The sequence below is a fragment of the Leptonychotes weddellii genome, chromosome 8, assembly GCF_054177405.1.
Source record: "Leptonychotes weddellii isolate Sample4059 chromosome 8, ASM5417740v2, whole genome shotgun sequence".
Classification (NCBI taxonomy): domain Eukaryota; kingdom Metazoa; phylum Chordata; class Mammalia; order Carnivora; family Phocidae; genus Leptonychotes; species Leptonychotes weddellii.
In genome coordinates, this window is record NC_138376.1 from 91,456,907 (window position 1) to 91,480,204 (window position 23,298).

The 23,298-nt window shown below is 35.8% G+C and overlaps 1 long non-coding RNA gene across 2 annotated transcripts in view; it reads left to right on the forward strand.

Annotated features, from left to right (window-relative positions):
• The window catches only part of LOC145722862 (uncharacterized), a 376,891-nt gene that overhangs the window by 271,427 nt on the left and 82,166 nt on the right, over window positions 1-23,298 (forward strand). The window contains exons 5-7 of one of the 2 annotated variants that reach the window (XR_014147436.1): window positions 18,218-18,264; window positions 21,381-21,444; window positions 21,612-21,671. The exons of the other annotated variant lie outside the window; for it this stretch is intronic. This is a non-coding gene — a long non-coding RNA (uncharacterized LOC145722862). Of the gene's footprint in view, window positions 1-18,217; window positions 18,265-21,380; window positions 21,445-21,611; window positions 21,672-23,298 lie in introns of those variants that run through there. 2 annotated transcript variants of the gene reach the window in all.

The window sequence follows — 23,298 nt, forward strand, 5'->3', positions numbered from 1 at the left end:
ATGGATCGTGGATCACCACATCAAAAACTAATGATGTATTGTATGGTGACTAACACAACATAATAAAATAAAATTTAAAAAAATATACAGATACCCCTGATTATTTATGTTAAAGATAGCATGTGTCTTCTATGGTTTTGTGCAGAAAATTGGGAATTATTTCCTACTTTTGCTCTTATTATTTTGATAAATGGTAACATGCTTTTTAATTCACACTAAGTAGTTTTACAACTACACAGCTGTAGTCTATGGTATAATACATTTGCCTTTATTTCTGTAGCAAGTAAGTTAGTTGGCAAATGCAAATAAAATAAATATTGTGAGTCTAATAAGGGCATAGTTTTTGCCTCAAATCTTGGCCAAGTCCAGTTTTATAGGTCTTCCAGGACATCTGACATGGATCAAACTGATTTATTACCCCTGGAAAACAAACTGAGCCCTTATGGTAGGCTCATTCCATATAGATAAGGAGCAGATACTACATATGGATATTTTTTTTATTGAAAATCACTTATAGATATTCAAGCCTGCAAATTTGTACATTTATAAAGGGACAAGGACAATATTTTTTCCCTTTCATGTGGTCTTCTGTGCTGGTAATCAATAAACATATGATCACTATTGAAATGAGAATCTTGTTTGTAACAATACAGGTTCCTGATGGAGGCCAAAATACTATTATTTTCCTACTTTTCATAGCAATTGCTATATTTAGAAATAAATATATTTTTCTTTTTTCCCTTGCTATTATTTTCCTACCTGGATTCTGTTCGGAGGCTCTTACCAGCTTTTTTCAAGTGAAATGTTTCACATGTAACAAGAAACAGCAACCAAATAAGAACATAATGGCCTTGTGGTTACCTTATATATATAGCATCTCAAGTCAACTGAGGAGGTATCTCTGGTAACCTCACATTTTAAGAATGAACAATAGGATGAGTTTGAGATAAATTTTTATGTTTTACTAATTATATTTTTGTTTTTCACTTTTGTCTACTGTTTTTGTTATGATGCTTCGCAAGGCTTCCTCCTATGTTCTACAAGACAGCTTTTGCTCTTTGTAAGATGGCCCATGTGTGTGTGTTTTTGTGTGTGTGTGTGTCTGCATTTGTCTGCATTTTTACAGTGAGCGAATTTTTGCCTGTCAAAGGGACCTGGTGTTAACAGCTCCTTCCTGAGCCAAAGGGAAGTTAGAGTTGGATTTAAGACCTCATAATCAGAGGAAAGAGTCTATGAGCTCCTCCAGCTGACTTGGGTTGCATTGTCTGGAACTTTATAAAAGTTCCTGGAGAAAATGATGAGATACAGCACTGCCTTTCACTCTCAAAGAATTGAAAGACCCTGATGGCAATAAGGAACTGGGGAGATATAAGGCATTCATTCCCTGGGCATCTAAGTGCACAGTTTTCTTGACATCACAATATATCACTCTACATTACACGCCAAACTCCACATTTCTTGGTCTCTCTTCAGAGTATTTTTGATTAGTCATCAATAAGCAAAGGGAATGAGAAGGAATTTCTTAAATTTCCATAGCTACGCCCAACCTTCTTTTTAGTTCTGACATCGTCTTTGAAAACAAAATGATGAATTCAAGCATTACAGTGTCCTGAATCCCAAACATTCCTGTAAATTTCCTTTCTCGCTCTGTTCAAAGTGCCCATATTTTGTGTCTATTGTTGTGCTACATTAAGGAGTCCTAATGCATTTTCTTTCTCTATTTCCTTGTCTGTGCTAGCTCTTGTATTTCATCTTCTTTTGTTAAGCTTTGTTTTATTTTTGAGATTGAATTCTCAACCTTATAAAGAGGGATGGCCTTACACTTATTTTCCTTTATTCTCTTCAAGAGTAGTCACAGCATGCATTTTAGCTGTGTTATACTTGGCCACTGAGTTCTGAATGGCAGATGAGTTGTTGCTTTCTAATTGCATTATATTGTGTAGCTATTTAGTTTTGTCTTCAATTAAAGACCTCAAAAACTATGCTTTTGCAAGTAAATTCAGGTCTGTTTATTTTGAGTTAGATTACCCTTTGCTGCAATATCTCTTGGAAACTGGTATTTTACTGAAATATAAATTAAGTTCACTTAGCATATTTTAGTGTATCTTTAATTATATACATCTAATATTAAAGAAATGAAACATATGGCCCAAATCTTTGCCTAAACAAGATCTTGCAGGATTGTTGGGCAAAAAAAATGTAAGAAATTTGGGGAAAAAACTAACAATCCAGTGCTCATTTTATAATACCAATAATACCTTGACTCTATTATAAGAGAGTCATGATAGGAGAGAGACCTCACATGTACCAAATATAACGTGTAAGAGTAGCTCTGCCTCTATAATCATATGATAAGCGAGATTATAGTTAAGCTATTTTGAGCTTATAAAACTATAATAATTATAAATTCCAGTTGGCTTGTGGGAGGAGAAAGGGAGATAACTACAAATTCAGAGTCGGAAGAAGTCTGGGACCAGAATTGACTGCAGAGACAGGAATGGCTACAGAACTGAAGAGCACCAGAAGAGACACACAGGTGGACGTAGAGAGGGCAGTCTGAGGGTGGAAATTCTACAAGAGATGACTAGATAGTATATCCTGGGGGAGGGGGTGCTTATAAACCTGGTAATAGGTCCAAAGCAAATTCATCTCATGTTCAGGGCCAGCTTGCTCAGTATTATAAGTGCTACAGGGGAAAGAGAATGTGCTTTGGCATAAGAGACCTAAGTTTGTAACATGGCTCCAGCCACTTCTCAGCTATGTGACCATGACCTGTTTTTTCTCAACTGTGAAACAAGGGTGATAACCGTGCAGTAATGTCATAAGGATCAGGGCCCCTGATAGGACTCCAGCTACAAGAAGATGCTTACTAAATGGTGACTGTCGTTCTTGTTGTAGCTTAGGTAAAGAAACCCGGTGATGGGTATTAAGGAGGGGACATACTGCATGGAGCACTGGGTGTTATATGAAAACAATGAATCATGGAACACTACATCAAAAACTAATGATGTATTATATGGTGATTAACATAACATAATAAAATAAAATAAAAAAACCCAGAAACTGGGTTTTGTGTGTTCTGGAGCCTGTCATTGCAAGCCAATCTTTAACTAAACTATTTGTGTTTTAAATATTTTGCATTTTGGTATTTTTTCTTTTTAATATTTTGGCTTTTTTTTCATGTTCCCATTGCTAATTTCCTAATAAGGTTACATTTTCCTAATAATGTCACAATAAAAAAATACAAGAATCATTTCTTAGCTGAAACTAAGGAGAAAAATTATTTGCTGTCAGAACCAGAGAGTTAAGTGATTTTAGAGGACATGTGTGTGGGGGGGGCATCTGCTATCTGTCTGGAAAGTAGGGAAATGGAGGGAATAAAAGATAACAGGGCACAGAGAGGGGTCAAATCAGGTGCAGTGGGATTTCCAATCCATGTCCACTTGAGCCATTTGTTTCCTTACTTTTTTTTTTCTTTTTTCTCTGATTCTCTTTGCTGTTTGGGAAAATCAAAGTGGGGCAAGTTGGTTTTGCTCTTGGGGGTGCTAGGAGAAGTTACATTTGCCCAATGCATTGAATGATAGATACACTCAAGAGAACCGTTAAGTCAAGAATTGCAAGGGCAGAATGGGGCAGATTTGGAGGCAAATCATGTGAGGGCATGATAGGAGAGGGAAGAAAAGCCAGAAAAAGGGAGTCTAAAGCAGGGGCTCCTAACCCTGGGTGTATATTAGCATCACTTATGGTCCTTTGAAAAAATATTGATGCTTAAGCCCTGCATTGAGAGATTTTGATATAATAGGTCTTGGTGGGACCTGGGCATTGGTATTTCTCAAATATTTCCTAAGTAGTTCTAAAGCCCAGCCAGGACTAAGAACTTTGGTGTAAACTAAGGGTGGAAGTCTAGGGCAGATGCTTTTCATACATGATGCAAAATGTTTTCAAGTCCTGTAGTAACAGAAAATATTCAGATACTTATGAAATGATTTGACAGCACTTCCACCACTCGTTATTTTGATCATTCACCATTCATTCATTCATTCATTCTTTCATTTATTCATTCACTTATTTTGAGTGCCTATTATGTGGGAGACATACAGACATTGGCTTACCCTTCTCTAGGCATTGGAACCTCCCTTCCTTTTGTTTTCCCAATAGAGGCAATATATTGATTTTGATACTCAGATTACTTGCTATTTTGTTTTACAACCATTATCTATTAGTTTTTAACATTCAAATTGTACATGCAAGCCTATGTGTCACGTGATACATTTGTAAAGAACCACCCCCCCGCCCCCCGCCATCCCTAAGTCTTTATGTGAATCTGGGAATATGATCTACCTTCTATGAGCTGTGATAATCTATGAGTTTTATTTTGATCTTTAGTGACCTTGGACATTTAGCATTTCTCCTGACATCTCTTCCCTGCTCACCCTCACCCCATAACCCCAGTATCTCCAGTGTTTTAATTCTGGTCTGGATTATGCATTGTGTTTTACCTTTCCCTTCAAGAAAATGTTCTGGTTTTCTTAAGCTTGACCTCATCTCCTATTGGCCCCAGTTTCATGTCATATGATTAGTTAATACTGGTAGAATTTGATGCTGTGTGTGTGACTGAAACAGTATCTTTATTATAAAGCTACTGATGGTAAATCTTCACAGATCTTCAAGTGAGTCCTTGAAAAATACTTCAGTACAATTCATGACACTAAAGAAATTAATATTGTCTGTGTGTGTTTCAGTGCCATACTATAAAATGCACTTCAGCAATAATACTACCTGTTTTTATTTTCTTAAGTCTTACCAGAAAAATGATAACTCAGAACTCACAATATTTATCTCAGGAGAAGTCGCTTTTCTATAATCTGGGATACTTTGATAGCATAATGGGAAATAGTAATAATAATAATAAAACAAATTTTTATAGAGAACATTTATTGAGGGTTTACCATGTGGCAGGACTTATTCTAAGTGCCTAACACATTTTATCTGATTTAATTCTCATGATATGACATATAAAGTATATAATAGTTAAATTACTTGTGGTTTTACAGTTAGTAATAAAAACTATTATGCACTGCTTAAACATACATTTAATATCTTATAAATAAAAAGGAAAATCCTTGATTTTCTGAGTGAAATCCACATTTAATTAAAATCTCTTTGGTTGAGAGATTCCTGGGTGGCTTAGTTGGTTAAGCATCTGCCTTTGGCTCAGGTCAGGATCCCAGGGTCCTGGGATTGAGTCCTGCATCAGGCTCCTTGCTCAGCCGGAGACTGCTTCTCACTCTGCCTGTCACTCCCCCCTGCTTGTGCTCCCTGTGTCTCTGATAAATAAATAAAATCTTTAAAAAAAATCTCTTTGGTTTGATACCTCCAAATTATCTCCATTTTTAATCTAAACTTAAAATAGCTCTTAATTTTAAAACATTAATAGTTCAGTATTATCTGTACTGAATGCAGAATTTTATATTATAAACTGTTGTTTTAGGGAAATGCTTCTAATCTGGAACAACATATTATGTATATTTATTACACATTGCTTAATATGCTTAATAGAATAGAGAGCCAGAAACTCAACTTGGAGTTTTGAAATGTTAATCTTACATAACTCAGCAGGGTACCAGTTTTCTCTGGTAAAAAGAATGAAAGTGATAGGCTTAATATTTGGCATAACATTTTGATAAAATGAAGATTCCCTGGAAATATAATTTGCTTATTGAGGTTACTCTTTAAAATAGAGAAATAGTTCTTTTCTCATACATACCATGTATATATACCCTCTGCAAAAATGCACATTTGAGGTGTATATCATGTATATTATATGCTGTACAAAGATATATATTTGAGGACTCCTGGTGTCTCAAGATGCCAACAAGAGTGTTCTGAGTCTTATCTGAAGGCCATTACGTAGTTCTTTTAAGATGACCTTCCTTGAAAAGAGGGTCATATTTTTTTCAGTGTTTGAAAGTTTTTTATTTTATTTTATTTTTTATTGTTTTTAGCCATTTGAGTTCTAGAGTTTAAACTAGTCTTGAGACTGATAGGTTCTACATGACATTAAAGCACACTTAATTATAATTCATAGTGGTTAAATGACAACATGAAATCAAGGAATAAGAGAAATATCTGACAAACAAAGGCTGTTTATAGATGGTATGGGTATTTTGGGGGTGTCACTGAGAAACAAAAAGGTGTTGAGTCCATATCAGTGAAATAACCAAGCATTTAATAAGACTTAGAAGAAGATGATGGACTGAGTACATTTATCTACCTCTGTCCTTGCTCTAAGTTCCCTGAGCTGAAAAGAAAGATCTAAAACCAAGGACTAATACTTCAATATGCTGAAAAATAAAAATAGCTTTCTTCACTATATGAGATGTTCTTCAGAATTCTTGAAAGGCAGAAATGAGCCTGAATTAGAGCAAAGGAGAACAAATGGTTAACAGTACTTGCAGGAGGAAACTGCTTTAAAGGAGAGTTGCTTCCAGAACAGGCTTTTCAGAGTGAACATTCTCACAGGGCATGAGGAGAGAGATGGTACAGTAATACAGGGTTGCCAAACCTATTTCCCAAAAAGAGTGGGGCATACACATTTTTTTTTTATCTTGAACCATTTTTAAAAGCTTTTTAAATGTATAATTTACATGTACTAACCTGCATATATTTAAAGTGTACAATTTGATAAGTTTTGACATAGGAATGAATCTCTGAAACCATCATCATAGTCCTGACCATGCCCCTATCTCTCACAGTATATTTACCTCATGTCCTTTTATAATTTTCCTTGTCTTTCCCACCTCTCCAGGTAACTATTGATTTACTTTCCCATATAATGGATAGTTACCTTTGCGTTTTTTCTTGAATTTATATGTTTGGAATCATAAGCCATTTGCTGTATTTTTTCCCTTTTCTGTATGTGTCATAATTACTTTGAGATTCATCAGTGATTTTATATGAGTAGCTCATCTTTTTTTGTTCAGTAACATTATTTTTGGATATACCACAACTAGTTTATCCATTCAGCTTTGGGCATTTGGGTTATTTTTAAATGTTGACTATTAAAACTAAAGCTGGTATAAATACTTTTTTAAAAAGAGGAGAATATTTTTAACTACATATAGTGAATAATTTCAGATGAATTCAGGAGGACTTTGCAGCCATGAAATTCTTGGAAATTAAAAATTAGCTGAAATTTAAAACTCTCTAAAGATGGAATGAATAAGGTTAAAAATGGACTGGAAGATACCAAAGAGAGATTTTTCACAGAATGTAATACTAAAGGACAAAAGGTATAAAAAAACCCAGTAAAATTGAGATATAAAGAAGAAATTAGATGTTCAAACATATATTTAATAAGGTGAAGAGAACAAAGATAAAGAGAAGAAATAATTGAAGGAATAATGAAAGATCACTTCAAAGGACTGATAAAATATACACACTTTTGTTGAAGGGACTTGCTGAACATGAAATAAAATGAATGAGAGAAAACAGATCCTGACAAAACATGGTGAAATGTCAAAATATTAAGGATAAAAATAAAACCTAAAGATGTCTAGAGAGGTTAAATAGGCTTCTGTCAGGCCACCCCAAGATGGGCCACTTTGGCATGAAGATTATTTTGAGTTAAAAAGCAATCAAAACCCAGTGGATTCAGGGAAAGCTCTTTACCTCCCCTCAACTGCCTAAAAGAATTTAGATAAAGGATCTGCTTTAGGAAGAGAGCTATCACCATAGATAACTACATTAAACCAGGAACTAGGTGCTGCAGAGAGGGAGGAAACTGGCAAGGCCTGTTTGATCAAAGTCCTCTAAGTCCCATTGTTCCTGAGTGGCTCAGAAAACATTTGTTTGCCCAACATTTACACTTTTTCATCTTTCTGTGAATTTCATTCTTTCCCTTTGAAGTCCCAGACTCCTACCCCCTTCTCCTTAGTTCAGAATGACATATGTGCCTTATTTGTCTGTCTTTGGAATTTCCATGTGTCTATAGATTCTCCATATGCATGAAATTAAATTTGACTTTTTTCCTCTTTTTTTTTTTTTAAGATTTTATTTATTTATTTGAGAGAGAGAGAATGAGAGAGAGAGAAAGAGCACAAGAGGGGAGAGGGTCAGAGGGAGAAGCAGACTCCCTGCCGAGCAGGAAGCCCGATGCGGGACTCAATCCAGGGACTCCAGGATCATGACCTGAGCCGAAGGCAGTCGCTTAACCAACTGAGCCACCCAGGCGCCCGACTTTTTTCCTCTTAATCTGTTCTCATGGCAATTTGATTCTTAGTCTAGCTAGAAGGATATTGAAGTAGATAGGACATTCTTTCTCCCTGACACCTCCTGCAAATGAGTATCACTTGTTTTGGTACAATGAAGATTTTTAAAAATGAGAAAGAAAACTGTTGGCTAATTCCATTAACAAACAGATGCAAAATTCTAAAAAAAAATAAGATAAAATCCAGCAATATAGTAAAATAATATTATGACTAATAATACATGATGACTTATATATTTCTTTTAAATGCAAAAATAATTCAAATTAGGAAATTTATTAAAGCAATTTACTGCATTACATTTTATTAGGAGAAAAATATATGTTCACTCTGAAAAAAATAGGAAAGAAAATAACACACCAGTTCTTAATGTGAATTTCTAGCAGAGTAGGTCTAATCTGATGTGCCCTTAGTCTGTTAAAAGATGGCCCTAAAGTAAAGTATACCTGTCAGAGATCCACAAATATGTTCACAAGAGATTAGAAACACTTCTGCTAAAGTCAAGAACAAGATAAAGATGCCATTTACTTTAACTACTGTTCAATGTACATTGGGCTTAACTAATGGTATAAGATAACCAAATGAACTAAAAAGTTTAGTTACTGGAGTACCTTTATATACTTTCTGCTCATTTTTTTCTGCTGTAAACCAAGTGTTTTTACTAATTTAAACTTCTACTATCAATGATTAGTATTCCTATTACCTCAATTCATTAATGACATTTGTTATTGCCAGTCCATAATTTTGGCCAATTTGGTATGTGTAATGTTATCTTACTGTGATTTTAATTTGAGTTTCCCTGACCACTCATGAGTTGTAGCAACTTTAAGTATATCTATTTGCAGTTCAAATGTCCTTTATGATATTCCTATTCAGGTATCTTGTCTATTTTTTTTTAAAGATTTACTTATTTATTTTAGAGAGAGAGAGAGTGAGCAGGGAGGTAAGGGGGGATCAGAGGGAGAGAGAATCCTGAAGCAGACTTCCCACTGAGCATGGAGACCAGCACAGGGCTCCATTCCAGGACCCCAAGATCATGACCGGAGCTGAAATCAGGAGTCGCTGCTTAAGCAAATGAGCCATCCAGGTGCCCCTCAAGTATCTTGTCTATTTTTAAGATTTGTCTTATCTTCAATTTTTCTTATATTTGTGTAAGTTCTTTATAATATTCTGAATATAAACTCTATTGATTGTTTGTGTTGCAGATATCTTGTCCTACCCTGATGCTTGCCTTTGCACTCTCTTAATGTTATCATTTGATAACAGGAGTTCTTAATTCTAATTTTAATATAGGCAGATGTATCAGTCTTTCCCTTTACACTTAGTACATTTTGTGTCCTGTTTAAGAAATATTTATCTATTACAAAGTCGTAAAGATATTCTCCAACTTTATCATTTAGAAACATCATATTACTTATATTTACATCACATTTATGCACATCATATCTATGTCACATTTATATCTACAACCCATTCAGAATTCATTTTTGTGTATGGTATAAGGAAAGGTCAAATTTCTCTTTGATACATAAATCCAGCAACCTAACATCATTTACTGAAAAGATCAGCTTTAGCACTTTGCACTCTGGAGGCATCCTTGCTTTAAATAAAGTGTTCACATTTGTACTGGAAAGGTTCCAGACTGGGTACTGTCTGTGCCTTCTGTTCTATTTAATTGGCCTATTTATCTTTCTTTACTCCAACACCAAAGATCTGAATTGATGAAGATTTTAAATTGTCTTGATAATAAGTAGGGTAAATTCCCTTTGTTCTTCTTCCTTAAGAATGTTATGCCTATTCTTTGCCCTTTAGAGTCCCATATATATTTTAGAATCAGATTGTTAATTTCCTATAAAAATCTCTTGATATTTTGATTGGGATTATGTTAAATCTATAGATCCATTTAGGGAAATATGACATTGAATTATCTAATAAGGAACCTTTATATTGCTACTCTATTTAGGTCTCTCATTTCTACTGATAAATTTATGTTTTGTGGATGGGGACTTTGTACACCTTTTTAAAGATTTATTACTTGGAATGTGATTGGGTTTTTTTTTTATGCAATGAAATGGTGTCTCTTTTTTTGTTTTTACAACTGTAATTTTCCTGTTTGCTAACTTGTGTGGAAAATGTAAATGCATCCTATGTAAGTATAAAGATTGTATATTTGGTAGCTTTTGGGTCTAATTAATAATGATTCCTGAAGAAATGATGGTCATTATATATCTGATTTGAGTATTAAGATAATGATAAAGAAAAGGGCCTTTACAAAGCCTTGTTTTTATGTTTTAAAATTTATTTATTTTGCAATGTTATCTACTCTTGTTTCTTGCTTTGCAGAGCCTACAATTATATTCTGTCCCTGCATGGGCATTAGAACTCAGCTCTAGTAAGCTGTGCATGTATAAGGTTCCAGGGGGCCAAAAGACCACTGTGGGGCCTAGTCATACTCTTAGGGGTCTGGGTTTAAGTTGTCTCTTATTTTATGGCACTTTTATGTTGTCCTTTATTTTATTTAGTCTTGATGATGTATTAACTTTTGTTACATTGTATCTAGCTACCTTTTTGTTTGAAGCAGGATATGAAATTGCATCCACTCAATCTACTTTGTTGCCAGAAGTCTTCGGCAATCATATTATCAACATATGCTATTCTTCCCTTTCTTTCTCTTTTTAAAAGTCTACATAACATGATTTTTTGGGGAATGAAAAAAAACTTTACATAATCCATTTTCTTGATCCATGCCAAGTTCAATAAACCACATTGTTGTCAACAATTTTTATTTTATTAAAAGTAAATAAAATATATATCTTTTTTCTTCATAAGTCTAATGTGCATGTAAATTAAACCAATTCTGTAAAAGCAGTGTCAAATAAACAAAGACTGGCATTTTGTGTAGTATAACTAATATTTGTGTTGTCTATTTTTCTTTGCATGTATTTTGATGTAAATTGTCATCAGAAAAGAGAGAACTAAACCAATCCTTCAGGCCCATGGTTTATTTATCTGAACACTTTTTCTTTGAAAGATATAAGAGTTTTTGTTGGGGTAGAAATCAATTTTCTTTCTTATAATTTCAACTCCGGAAAGGTTAAGATTATATACCAAACATTCTAGTTTTGTCAATAACGTATTATGCATTTATCATGTAAAAATGTATAGAAAGCTATATTTTTGGGTTGTTTCACCAGCTGGGGGGATAAATTTCATGAGCCTACTGCCTGCTGTATAAATTAGAACGTTACTTTTGTTGTTATATAACTATAGTTTTTAGGCTACCTAGGGTGCCCTTTAGTTCTACTATTATAGGATTTGGTGAACCAGAGTGTAGTGGATGAACATGATTTTTTCTACTCTGACTATGTGAGGAAACTGCCATATAACTGTTCAAAAAATATTATTCAATTGCATTTAAGCCTATATTTAAAATATTGAAAAAAGGTGTGACTACTTTGAAATTTGTATTTTCTGCCAGAAAACATCCAGTTTTGCTAATCAAAAGTAAATTAGGCTTATAGTTATGGAAGGAGAAGAGCCCTTTTAACTGTGAAATGCATTTATTGAACTCAGTGCCTGAGAGAAGTAGGATCAAAGCGAGAAGAGCTAGAAGAGATGAAGCAAGGGACTCCTTCCTGTGCTCTCTCAGGGTCTTCCTAAGTGGTTGAGAATAGTAATGAGAGTAAGAAAAAGAATAATAATTTATGTTTACTTAGCATGTGTTCTTTCGTTGCACCTGCACTTCAAATCCCCAGCATTTCATCAGATCGACCTATTGATTCTAGTATTTTGGACAATGAACACTTGTTGAGAAACTACCGCACTTTTGAGTATTTTGTGCCAGCTCACCCTGAGACCTCCAGCCTCAGCTGGGCCCTCGGTGCTACCAGCTGCCTTCCTACCATCCGCAGTGAGCGCTGCCCCGTCTCCCTCTGCAATCATGGTACCTCACCACCCTCACTCTCTTACTTCAGGACCAGGAGCTTCCGCTCTGCTGCCACAGATTCTGTCTCCAGTATCCTTCTATTCTTTTCTCCTTCCGTCTGGACTCTGTGTAATCTGCATTCCTTTTCCAATCCAAAATATTATCTCTTGGAATGATGCCCCATGCAAGTTACACAGACCCATCACTGCTCTCACTTCCTTCCGTATCCAATTTAGTTTCTGTATTTTATTTTTATGACTATCTCCTTATGGATACTCTCAGCAACTTTGCCCCACTCTCTTCCTGTTGGAGGCACTTATAAGAGCTCCACCTTTATTTGTTCCAGTCATCCCATCTTTTCCACGTGCACAACACAACAACCGAAACTTCAGGTGTGAAAAAGAATCACCCGCCTGGAATGACTCATTTTCCTTTAATTACCACAAACCTGAACAACACTTAATAATGCCTGGCGATACTTTTAGGTTTCCACAGTAAATTGCTTTGCCATGCTTTGAAAGGACTGCTTTAAAACATTTCCTTTCCCTTAACCTTCCTGCACCATATATACTCCCCACATTCTAAGCTGATAGCCTTCCTCATACTTCATTAATCAAATAAGAGCAGATGGCAAAGGCCTCATGCTCCCTTCACCAAGTCAACAAACTTACCTGCCTCGTCACCCATCCTCTTTCCTACCCTGTCCTTTCACAGCTGAAAAGATGTGCTTACTTCTATCAAGGGCCAGTTCCTTCCTTTGCACTTGCTGGCTCTACTATTTTGCATTTTAATTTCAAAACTCCGCCTGTGACCTAACATCCCCTGCTTAGCTGTCATCCATTTTCCTATTGTTTTTCAAAGCAACACTGTATACCTGACTCTGACTCCTATTTACTCTTCAACCCACTCCAATTTGGCTTCTTTCCATACTGTTCCACTGCCTCAGTGTGGGAGTCATCAGTTGCCATATTATGAAAGATAAAGGGCAGTCTTCTGTCTTCATCCCACTATAATTTTTGACTTTTTAGAAATACTTAACTCAGCCAACTACTCACTCATTTTGGAAAAACTTTCCTTTTTGGGCTCCTATGAGGCGACTTCCTCCTAAAATGACTTTCTCTCTTCTCCTACCTAACTGGCAACTTCTTTCAGTCTCTGTAATTGTGTCCTTTTCCATTTATCCATATATTTTAGATTTTATTTATTTATTTGACAGAGAGACAGCGAGAGCAGGAACACAAGCAGGGGGAGTGGGAGAGGGAGAAGCAGGCTTCCCGCTGAGCAGGGAGCCCGATGAGGGGATGCGGGACTCGATCCCAGGACCCTGGGATCATGACCCCAGCCGAAGGCAGACGCTTAACCAACTGAGCCACCCAGGCGCCCCTTATCCCCACCTCTAGCTGTGTGAGTGCTTCTCTCATGGGCCCTTTTTTCTGTGCTCTCCTTAAGTGGCCTAACCCACTGGAATATAACCTATAAACTGATAACTCTCACATTTGTGTCTTAAACTCTGATTTCTGTTTTGAGCTGGAGACTCAAATATTCAATCACCAACTTGACATTCTCCCTTGGAGGTCTAATAGGCATCCCCAGCTTAGCTTATCACAAATATTACTTCATGTCTCCCTCAACCCCAAAATCATTTCCATGTGACATGGAAAGGCGGTACCTTTCTCATAGTATTTTAAGGAGAAACATGTGACTCTTCCTTGGTTATATTTTCTAGTTTATCCTCTTTATCCAATCCATCCATAATTCTTATTGATGGAAATACTTTTATGTCTAGAAGGCCAGTGGTGTCCTCTTAGATGCGGCACCTGCATGTAATATAGAAAGGGCACAATCATCATTGCTTCACTCACCAAAATATATCTCGAAATGGATTTCTCTCTTACCCTTACTGCCACCATACTAGAAAAAACCAACATGAGTTTTCACTTGGACTACTGCTGTGGCTTCCCAAATGGTCCTAACTATGTTTTCCTTCATTTTATTTTATATGCAACTGTCAGGATGATTTTTTAAAAATACAAATTGCATTATGTTTCTTCCTCAATTAAACACTATTTTTTTTTAAGATTTTATTTATTTATTTAAGATAGAGAGAAAGAGAGAGCTTGAGCAGCGGGGAGGGGCAGAAGCAGGCTCCCCCTGAGCAGGGAGCCTGATGCGGGGCTTGATCCCAGGGCCCTGGGATCACGACCTGAGCCAAAGGCAGCCACTTAACCAAATGAGCCACCCAAGCACCTCCTCAATTAAACACTTAAAAAACTCCTTGTAAACTCCTATATGATTTGGCCCTTGTCTATCTATTGGACTTCATCTTGGCCACTGTCTCCTTGCTGGTCTCTTTCCAGGTTCCTTCTTACTTTGGCCTTCTGTTCTCTTTGCCTAAAATATTCTTTCCTCTCAGCATGCCTGGATACCTCTTTTCCTTCAGTTGTAAGCCCCCAAATCACTTCCTCTGAGAGGCGTTTTTCTGCCCAATCAATCTAAAGCAACACCTCCCCATTTCCACAGACTTCTCTGCTACAAAACAATGACTATCCCCTTCATAACAATTATCACAGTCTCTTGTTGATATAAACATCATGCATTTTTTTTTACTTAATATCTTCTGTCACTGTGTAAGATCTGTAAAGAAAGGGACATTATCTTGTCACCTCCTATTCTTAACTCCTAGGATATCATCTAGGACAGCTCTTCACCAAATATTTATGGAATCAAATATTTGTTGAGTGGATAAATGACACTGAAATAGTTGCAAAAATATTATTGTGTCTATTTTAAAGTTTAGGCTTAGTGAAATTAGATGACTTGCCCAAGGATATGTAATTGGGCCATGATTGACCCAGATTTCCAGGAGTCAAATCCTATTTCTATTGGGCTGTGTTAGATGATACAATTTCCATAATGGTTCAGGGAAATCATGTTAAGACCTTGTAGAACTATCCAGTATTTGTGTTGCACAGGAAGATGATAGGAAAAAGATCAGAAAAACTGTTCCTTTGGACACATGGCATCATGAAGAAAAATGTAATACCTGCTTTTGATGAGACATGGTACTGATGAAACAACTCATTTATTTTAAGCAGAGTATCTTCCAGGAGTGGCAAGCTCTGTAGGAAACAACCAATAAACAGACTGATGGGAGAATAGCTAGAAAACTACATTAAGGTAGGTGACAGTTGGTTATGTCACAAGGTTGTGTGGATAGAAATAGAAAAGACAAAGCTATTTGGGGCCAGGACTGAGAGTCAAGTGAACTTAAGAGGACTTGGCAGTTACTTAAGAGCAGAAAATTAGTTATTATAAGTGGGGACGTTCCAGAAACTTGTAAGTCTGAGCAGAAAATCAAGAGTTTGGAGTTAAGATTTCCTTGATGCTGTGGAGAAAAGAAGCTCTGGTACTCTTGATAGCTGATTTAGAAAATGAAGTGAATCAAATAATTTCAGATATCAACTGAGGCAATGCAAGTTAAGTGGATATAATAGAAGCAGTAATGGAAAATAGAGCCGTACCTCATTTCCTTCGGCAGAGGGATTTTGCCTATTTTGAAAACCTTGGTTTGCTTGAGAAGGCAGATAGAGCCCCAGGTGTTAAGAGATCCTGATAGATCTTAACAGGGACACAAAATTATTCCTTTCAGCCCCAGCTATTAGGAGAAAACAGCACAGTGGTCTTAGCAGTATCAATATATTCATTCTAACTTTAAATGAATGCCGTCTTTATAGCAAATTTTCTTAATAGCGTTTCTTATTTATTCTGTTGTGTTAGTAATTGCTTTTGTGTAACAAAAGCAAAACTGATTGGAAATCATTGATCCTAGTCTTATCACCAGTGTTTTAGGATATCTTGACTACCTGATAGATTTCTCATATAATAGCAATTTCCTAAAATTATAGATATACAGTTCTGCAAAATCATATTGAAACTGACACAAAATACTTTATCTTTCCCGATCTCCCCTGCCTTTTTGCTTTTTACAAAGGATACCCTTAACTATTTTTGCTCCCCGTGGTGGTTAGTTTTATGTGTCAACTTGGTGAGACTCTGGTGCCCAGTTGTTTAGTCAAACACTAGACTAGATGCTGCTGTGAAGATATTTTGGAGATGTGATTAACATTTACAATTAGTTGACTTTAAGTAAAGATTGCCCTCCAAAATGTGGGTGGGCTTCATCCAATCAGTTTGATTCCATAAAGAGCAAAAACTGTGGTTTCCCAGAGAAGGAGGAATTCTGCCTTAAGTCTATAACATAGAAATCCTGCCTGAGTTTCTTGCCTGCCAGCTTGCCCTGTGGATTTAAGACTTGCTAGCTCCTACAATTGTGTGAGGTGCTTCCTTAAAATAAATCTGCGTGTGTGTGCATTTCTGTGTGTGTGTGTGTCTTATTGGTATTTCTCTGCAGAACTGTGTTATACTTCCAATGTGTGGATCTTACCAGGTACCTGTGTATCAGCTTGGACTTTTGTTTCAGGGATCATAGATTTCTGTAAGAGTAAATTTTTTTTCTCGTTGGTTTTTAATAACTTTCTTGAGGATAACTTACATTTTCTGAACCTTTGGTGGTAACACTACATTAGATCATCCTCTTTGAGAAACAGTCTTATAGTAAATTTTTGGTAGTTCTCTAGGAGTATAACTGATGACATTGTCTGAGCTGTGCCGAGGCTTTTGTGCTTGGTCTTGTACAGGCTAATTATCTTCAGTGGCCCTCCCTGAAGTATTTCAAAGAACAATAAAGCTTTCCAAGAGTTGGGATGAATGTACAATGCAACAAATCATGCAGCCAATCAACACTGGATCATAATGGATAACTCATAAACTTTCACTGTAGGTAGTTTATGTGATTTTTGCTTATAATGAAACTTGACCTGCCCCTTTCTTTATCTCACACACATAAAGCAAAATACTTTTGTAAGTTTCCCCATTGGGCTGACATTTTACTGTCTGAAAAAGCACATCCTCTGCAACCTTAAGGAATTTATTGTATGTTGTCTCATGCTGATTACTTAAGAAGTTCTCATCCCTTGAGCCACCGCTCTTCTCCACATTGTTCTCTTTAAAACTCAGTTCTTCATCTATGACTAAAACAGACCTCTCTAAATTTCTGGTGTGCTTCAGTGCATTTTTATTGGTGTAGTCTATTCAATTTTAGACCATCTTTTGAGTACCCAACAAATAATAATTACTAAGGTAACCATTGAGTACAGAAAGATAAATAGATACAACAAGATCAAAGTCTTAAAGGATTTGGGGAACTAAATAAATCACCCCTATTTGTTTTCAACATGCTTATTTTGGTTTCAAAATAAACCTGATTTCTTGCCATGTTTCTTTTCCTTTAGAGATTGTGCCTGCTTCAGCATACACTGAATTTACATTTATTATGAATCCAGCTAGCTTTCTTGGTATGAAAGTAAGATTCATTGGTCTGTACTTTTTTGGTAGTTCCTGAAATTCTTATAGATAGAGATATCATTAGTGTTTCAACAAACTTCCATATAACAAATTGTCTGATTTAGGAAGCAAGTAAACTGATGATTTCTCAAAGGTGTAAAGAAAATACTTTGTTTCCCCAATCTGGAAAAGTTATTTATTAGTTCAGACAAATGTTTGCTGCTAGTGTTAATATTATAAAAGTCAAAGAGAGCATATTTTATTTTTATTTTTTTATTTTTTATTTTTTTAAAGATTTTACTTATTTATTTGACAGAGAGAGAGATAGCGAGAGCAGGAACACAAGCAGGGGGAGTGGGAGAGGGAGAAGCAGGCTTCCTGCCGAGCAGGGAGCCCGATGTGGAACTCGATCCCAGGACCCTGGGATCATGACCTGAGCCAAAGGCAGACGCTTAACGACTGAGCCACCCAGGCGCCCTAAAGAGAGCATATTTTAAATATGAAGGAAAATTTTAAAGGAAGCATGAAGTAACACTAAGATATATGATACTACATAGTATTATATGCATTTATGTGTATAATTACATATATATAACATACATATTATTTATTTATGAAACAGAATTTACCAATCCTGGCTGGTGGTTTGACCTGAACATATAGGTTAAGGTAAGAAAATGATCTTTCTTGAACAGGGTTTTGTACATTAATAAAAAAAAAAGTTAGGAACATAAGCAAGGGGGAATAATGGAGAAAATGCATTGTACTTTAATGCACATAACTGAAATGTAGTGGGATGATTCTTAGAAGGAATGTCAAAATTAATAGGTGCAGTCTGTGTGGGAGAGAATAAAAGAAAAGAAGGGTGGCAGTTTGTGCCAAAAACATTTATTAAGCAACTGAGAGTCTTTTTGAAATATGCAAAAGGAGAAGATAGTTTGAATAAGTCCATAAGCAAAGAAAAGTTAAGCCCTCCTCAGATATTCCTGTATTGAGTTTAAATCTCATATTGGTTTTGTGGACTCTTTCTTAAGAGGTGTTTTTTTCTACTTCTACTTCTTGGAGCTCTGGAAAGGACTGGTTGCAATAGTAACAGACCATCTATTATTTTCACTATTTGAAAAGAGGCCTATGCAAAAATGGAAGGATTCTAAGACAATTTTGCCATGCTGTGTAGTATCCAGTATGTTTCTACCATTGGCTATATTAGTTAGGGCTGGAGTAAGCTGCTTCAGGTCTTTATCACTTATCTCTCAAATACTCAAAAAATATCCCTCCAGTAGACTGGTCTCTCTAAATCCTTTAACTTACTTCATTGATCAGACTATTTGCCTGCCTTAGCTCAACACTCTTGTGTGTCTGAGGTATTTTTGCTCTAGTTGCACCTTTTAAAATCCTACTCACCTTGCAAGAACCCACTATCTACATCTTCCCCTTGTGAACTCACTGCAACCCCATAATGACTCCCATCTCTTTCCTCTCATAGAAATCTTATAGAATTTAATGTCTGTATTACTCATCAGTTGTCCATCTGGGTCTTAAGAAGCATCAGGCTAAGGAAACAGGTTGGGAATTAAGAAACTGAGTATAAAATATGGAGGTAAGATTGGATAAGCAAGCAAATACACACACACACACACACACACACACGTGGAAAAACAAGACAGTAAGATCAAAGTGTATGTATACCACCAGAAGATCAGCAGGATTTGAAGGAGGGTGTCAATGTAGCTGTCAAAAGTCTAAGAAGAGATTGTCTAGGAAAATCTCAGCTTTTCATATTTCTTTCTAAAGCTAATTTTTAGTGAATTTTAGGTCATAATTTTTTGCTGCCGCAAAGCACCCAGCACCAGCAGTTTACTTAGTAGGTATTCAGTAAATCTTTTTTGAATAAATGAATGAATAAATCACATGATCCTTCCTGTATGTTTACAAAAGGATGCTTATCATTCAGGATAACTGAATGCAAGACCGATTCAATTCTCTTTGGGATTCTAAGATTTCTGACTGGCTCATTTTGGGGTGGGGAGCATTTTTCATAAAATCATGAATATTGGAGTTTGAATAAAATCATATTTCCTCATTCAACTTTTATTCTACAAATACAGAATCTTTTAGGGCTAGTGATGAGGGATACCTTAAAGTGTACATAACAAACCCCAACCTTAAGTATGTTCTTCATGGAAAAAGCTTTCAATGATAAATTAATATAAACAGGGAAAGATTCTTATTTTTTAAATACAAGTCAACAAATAGTCATTAAATACTTTTTGTGTGTGTTTAAAAAGGATCTGTGCTAGGGTTAGGGATATGAATAAGACATACAAGAAACCTGCCATCAAATAGGTTATCTTCTGATTCTGAAACAAGAAAATGGTGAGGCTTTATGTGTGTTTTCATTGAATTGGAGGCTAATCATGGAGACTTCTAATTCATATCACAGTGAAATTGGTCCAAGAAAGGATTGGGAGCTTAATTCTATCCCTGTGCATATTTTTCTGTGTGATTAAGATACATGTTTTTTCCTATTCTGCTGTTAAACAAAGTGTACCTGGGTTTCTGTTTGCTTAACTTGAATGTGTGTGTCTCACAAATGCCTGTAGGTCTGCATGGCTCCATATACTATGGTCAGAATCTCTACTCCTTTGGATTCTGTTTTTCATCACATCATTTGAAAAGTTATTAAATATTTCAAACATATAAAATGTTTAAAAAATGATACAACCATCAGCTACCCACTTAAGTAAATAAAACCTTAAGAATACATTAAAATCTTCTTACATGTTTGCTACAGAAGACTAATTGACACAACATGAGAAAAACTGAAAGTCAATCCACTGCTAAAAGCTATTGCAGTAAAAAACATCAAACATTACTAAGGCCTAATTTGTCTTAGGCACTGGTGATGTAAAGGAATTGGAATATGCCCTCTGGCCCCTTTTAATTTACTTTGATGGGCTATACCTATAGAAGGTCTATTACAAATTCAAGGATGTGAAATAGGTTTCACATCATGCTTCAATAATGATTAGCTGATAATAGTTGTCTGCAGGGCTGTGTTAAAAAGATTCCACCCAATGGCTTAGCCAGAAAGAGTATCAAGAGTGACTAGTGATGTCTAGCATGGGCACAGCAGGAAGGACTGAAGCACTGGAATTGTGTTTGGAGTGTTTGTCATTGTCTAAGAGCCTACTAAGTGGTATAGTCCCTGAAGCACAAACTGAAATGAGTAGTTATCCTGGGAGAGGTGACATTTGAACTGGCCCTTGGAGAAAGAAGCAGCCCTAAAATTAACTAAGAGTTAATTTCAGTGAATAGAAAAAAGGTAAGCAGAGATGAGAAGCTAGCAATATGTGGGGCATTTTAGAGGTTTTAAGCAGATGTGTTAGGCTAGGGTAGGAAATATAATAGGTGAACTGTTGAAAACAGAAGGTTAAATAGTCTTTCATCTAAATTTCTGCTTAGGACCTAAGACTGAGAACCAAACAGTTACATGGCAGGTATTCCCATATCCCAAATTAAGGTGTTAGACCACCTAAGCAAAACTTACAAATAAGGTGTCCAAGAACTCCCACAAACAGCCTAAAGGAGCTTAGGGAGACTAACAGAGTGTTTGGTGTCAGAATTGTTGAGGTGCTCTCAATCTCATCCCTGCCCTCATGGGGATAAGGAGGCATACTGCTTTGACTCTTTTCAGTTGCATGGGCTTCAGATGAGGTTGTACATACTTGGATGTTATCATTCAAGCTGTGCAGCATTCAGACATGATTCTCTATCCCTCTCAGAGATTCTGTCAGCTGTTTGGGGACTAGAGAAGATGGGTGTTATGAACACTTGAAAAATACAAAGGTAAGAGAAGAAGGCTGGGGTTTCTTTCTCTGACAGTAGAAAAATAATTGTTTTTATATTTGTTTAACCTGCATTTGCACAATTTGATGGGTATGAAGTTTGTGTACATGTTTACTAATAACCAAAAAAGAGCTAATTGAAAGATTTCCAACCTGGCATTCCCTTAGATCCTATCCAAGAAGCCCGAGTGGGTTAGGGGAGGAGATCTCCGCAGAAACAGCTGGGTGATGCACGGAGAAATTCCCAAGAGCTAAGGGAAGACTGAAGTAGCCATTCTGAGGAGCTGCATTCATCTCACACGCAGAAATACATTTGTGGAATTCCTAGCGATGAAGGGGAGGGAGGTCTCTGAAAAATACCCAGAGCTTCATATCTTGGTCAAGATTCTTCACTGTAAGATTAAGCAAAGAGGGATTTATTATGCGTTATTTTTATAGCTTACACAATCTTGGGAGTTCCAAGAAACCAGTTATGAATACTATAAGGCTAGAAATATCAGTAACCAGGAAAAATAATCAACCTCATCACAGAACTGTCTTTTGTATCAGAAAAATTACTTTTTACATAGATTGATGCTTACAATGTCAGACCAAATTCTCAAACGTCCACTAGAGTTATTCTGAAGAATCAAACACCTCTGCCTGTAAGAAGAGCCCATTTCCTCATTCATGCCCTTTACCTCCTATTTCTCATGTTCTCTGGCTGGCATAGAATTTAGGATTCATCTAGTGCCCTAGCTATAAGCTAATGGTAATGTAGTTGTGTTAGTGTTCTAACCTGGTTAGTATAGGAAAGATACTAAAAAAAAAAAAAAATAAAGTCTGGTGCAGGTTCTAAGCCAGTGAAACTCCAGTATCTACCACATACTTGAAGAAAGACAGCTTTAGACATTTTAACAACCAGAGGAATCTAATAGCAAATCACAATATGCCTATGTAGGAAGACAAGTAAGCATTTTCTATTATTGATTTCTAATTTAATTACATTTAAGCCAGAGAATATACTCTGTATGATTTTGATCCTTTTCCATTTTTCCATTTTTGTTTAATGGTCCTGTAAGTTATTTGGAGTTTTGAAATCTTTTATATTTAATATAATTGGTCAGGTTTAAATACAACACTTTGATATTTGTTTTCTATTTGTCCCATATCTACTTTTCTTCTTTTTCCCTCTTGTCCTGAACTCTCTTTTGGATTAATTGAAAAATTTTTTTTTGAATTTTAAATATTTTTTTTAGTCCTCTATCTTGGCATATAGCTGTTGGTTTTGTTTTATTCATTTATATTGTTCTAGAAATTCCTCTATGGCTTGCAGTATGAATTTTAACTTGTCACAGTCTACTTTCAAATAATATTATGCCACTTACATCTAATGTGAGAATCTTGCAACAGCACAGATCCATGCCCTGATTTTATCCTTTATTGTTTTGTGAAATATTTACTTCTACCTGTTGTAAACCCCAAAATACATTGTCATTATTTTTGCTTTAAAGAGTAGACTTATCTTTTTGTTTAACTTTTTATTTCGAACTAATTTTAAACTTACAAAAGTGTTGCAAAAATGGTATAGAGATTTCTAGTATAACCTTCTTTTAGCTTCCCTGAATGTTAATATCTTACATGATATAGCCCATTTTCTTTTTTTTTTTCATTGTGAAAAAATCTTTATTTTAAGAAAAAAATTTAGTTAACAAAAAAATTTAACAAGTTTCACTTAGCAAAATACACCCAAAAGGAAATCACAGTACAAAGAAAGTTTTAAGTCAAGGCCTCACCAATTCCTACAGTATTAGTAATGTGTCTCAATTTTCAAAACTAACTTATTTTTAAAAGCTTAAACTTAACCTAAAAGATT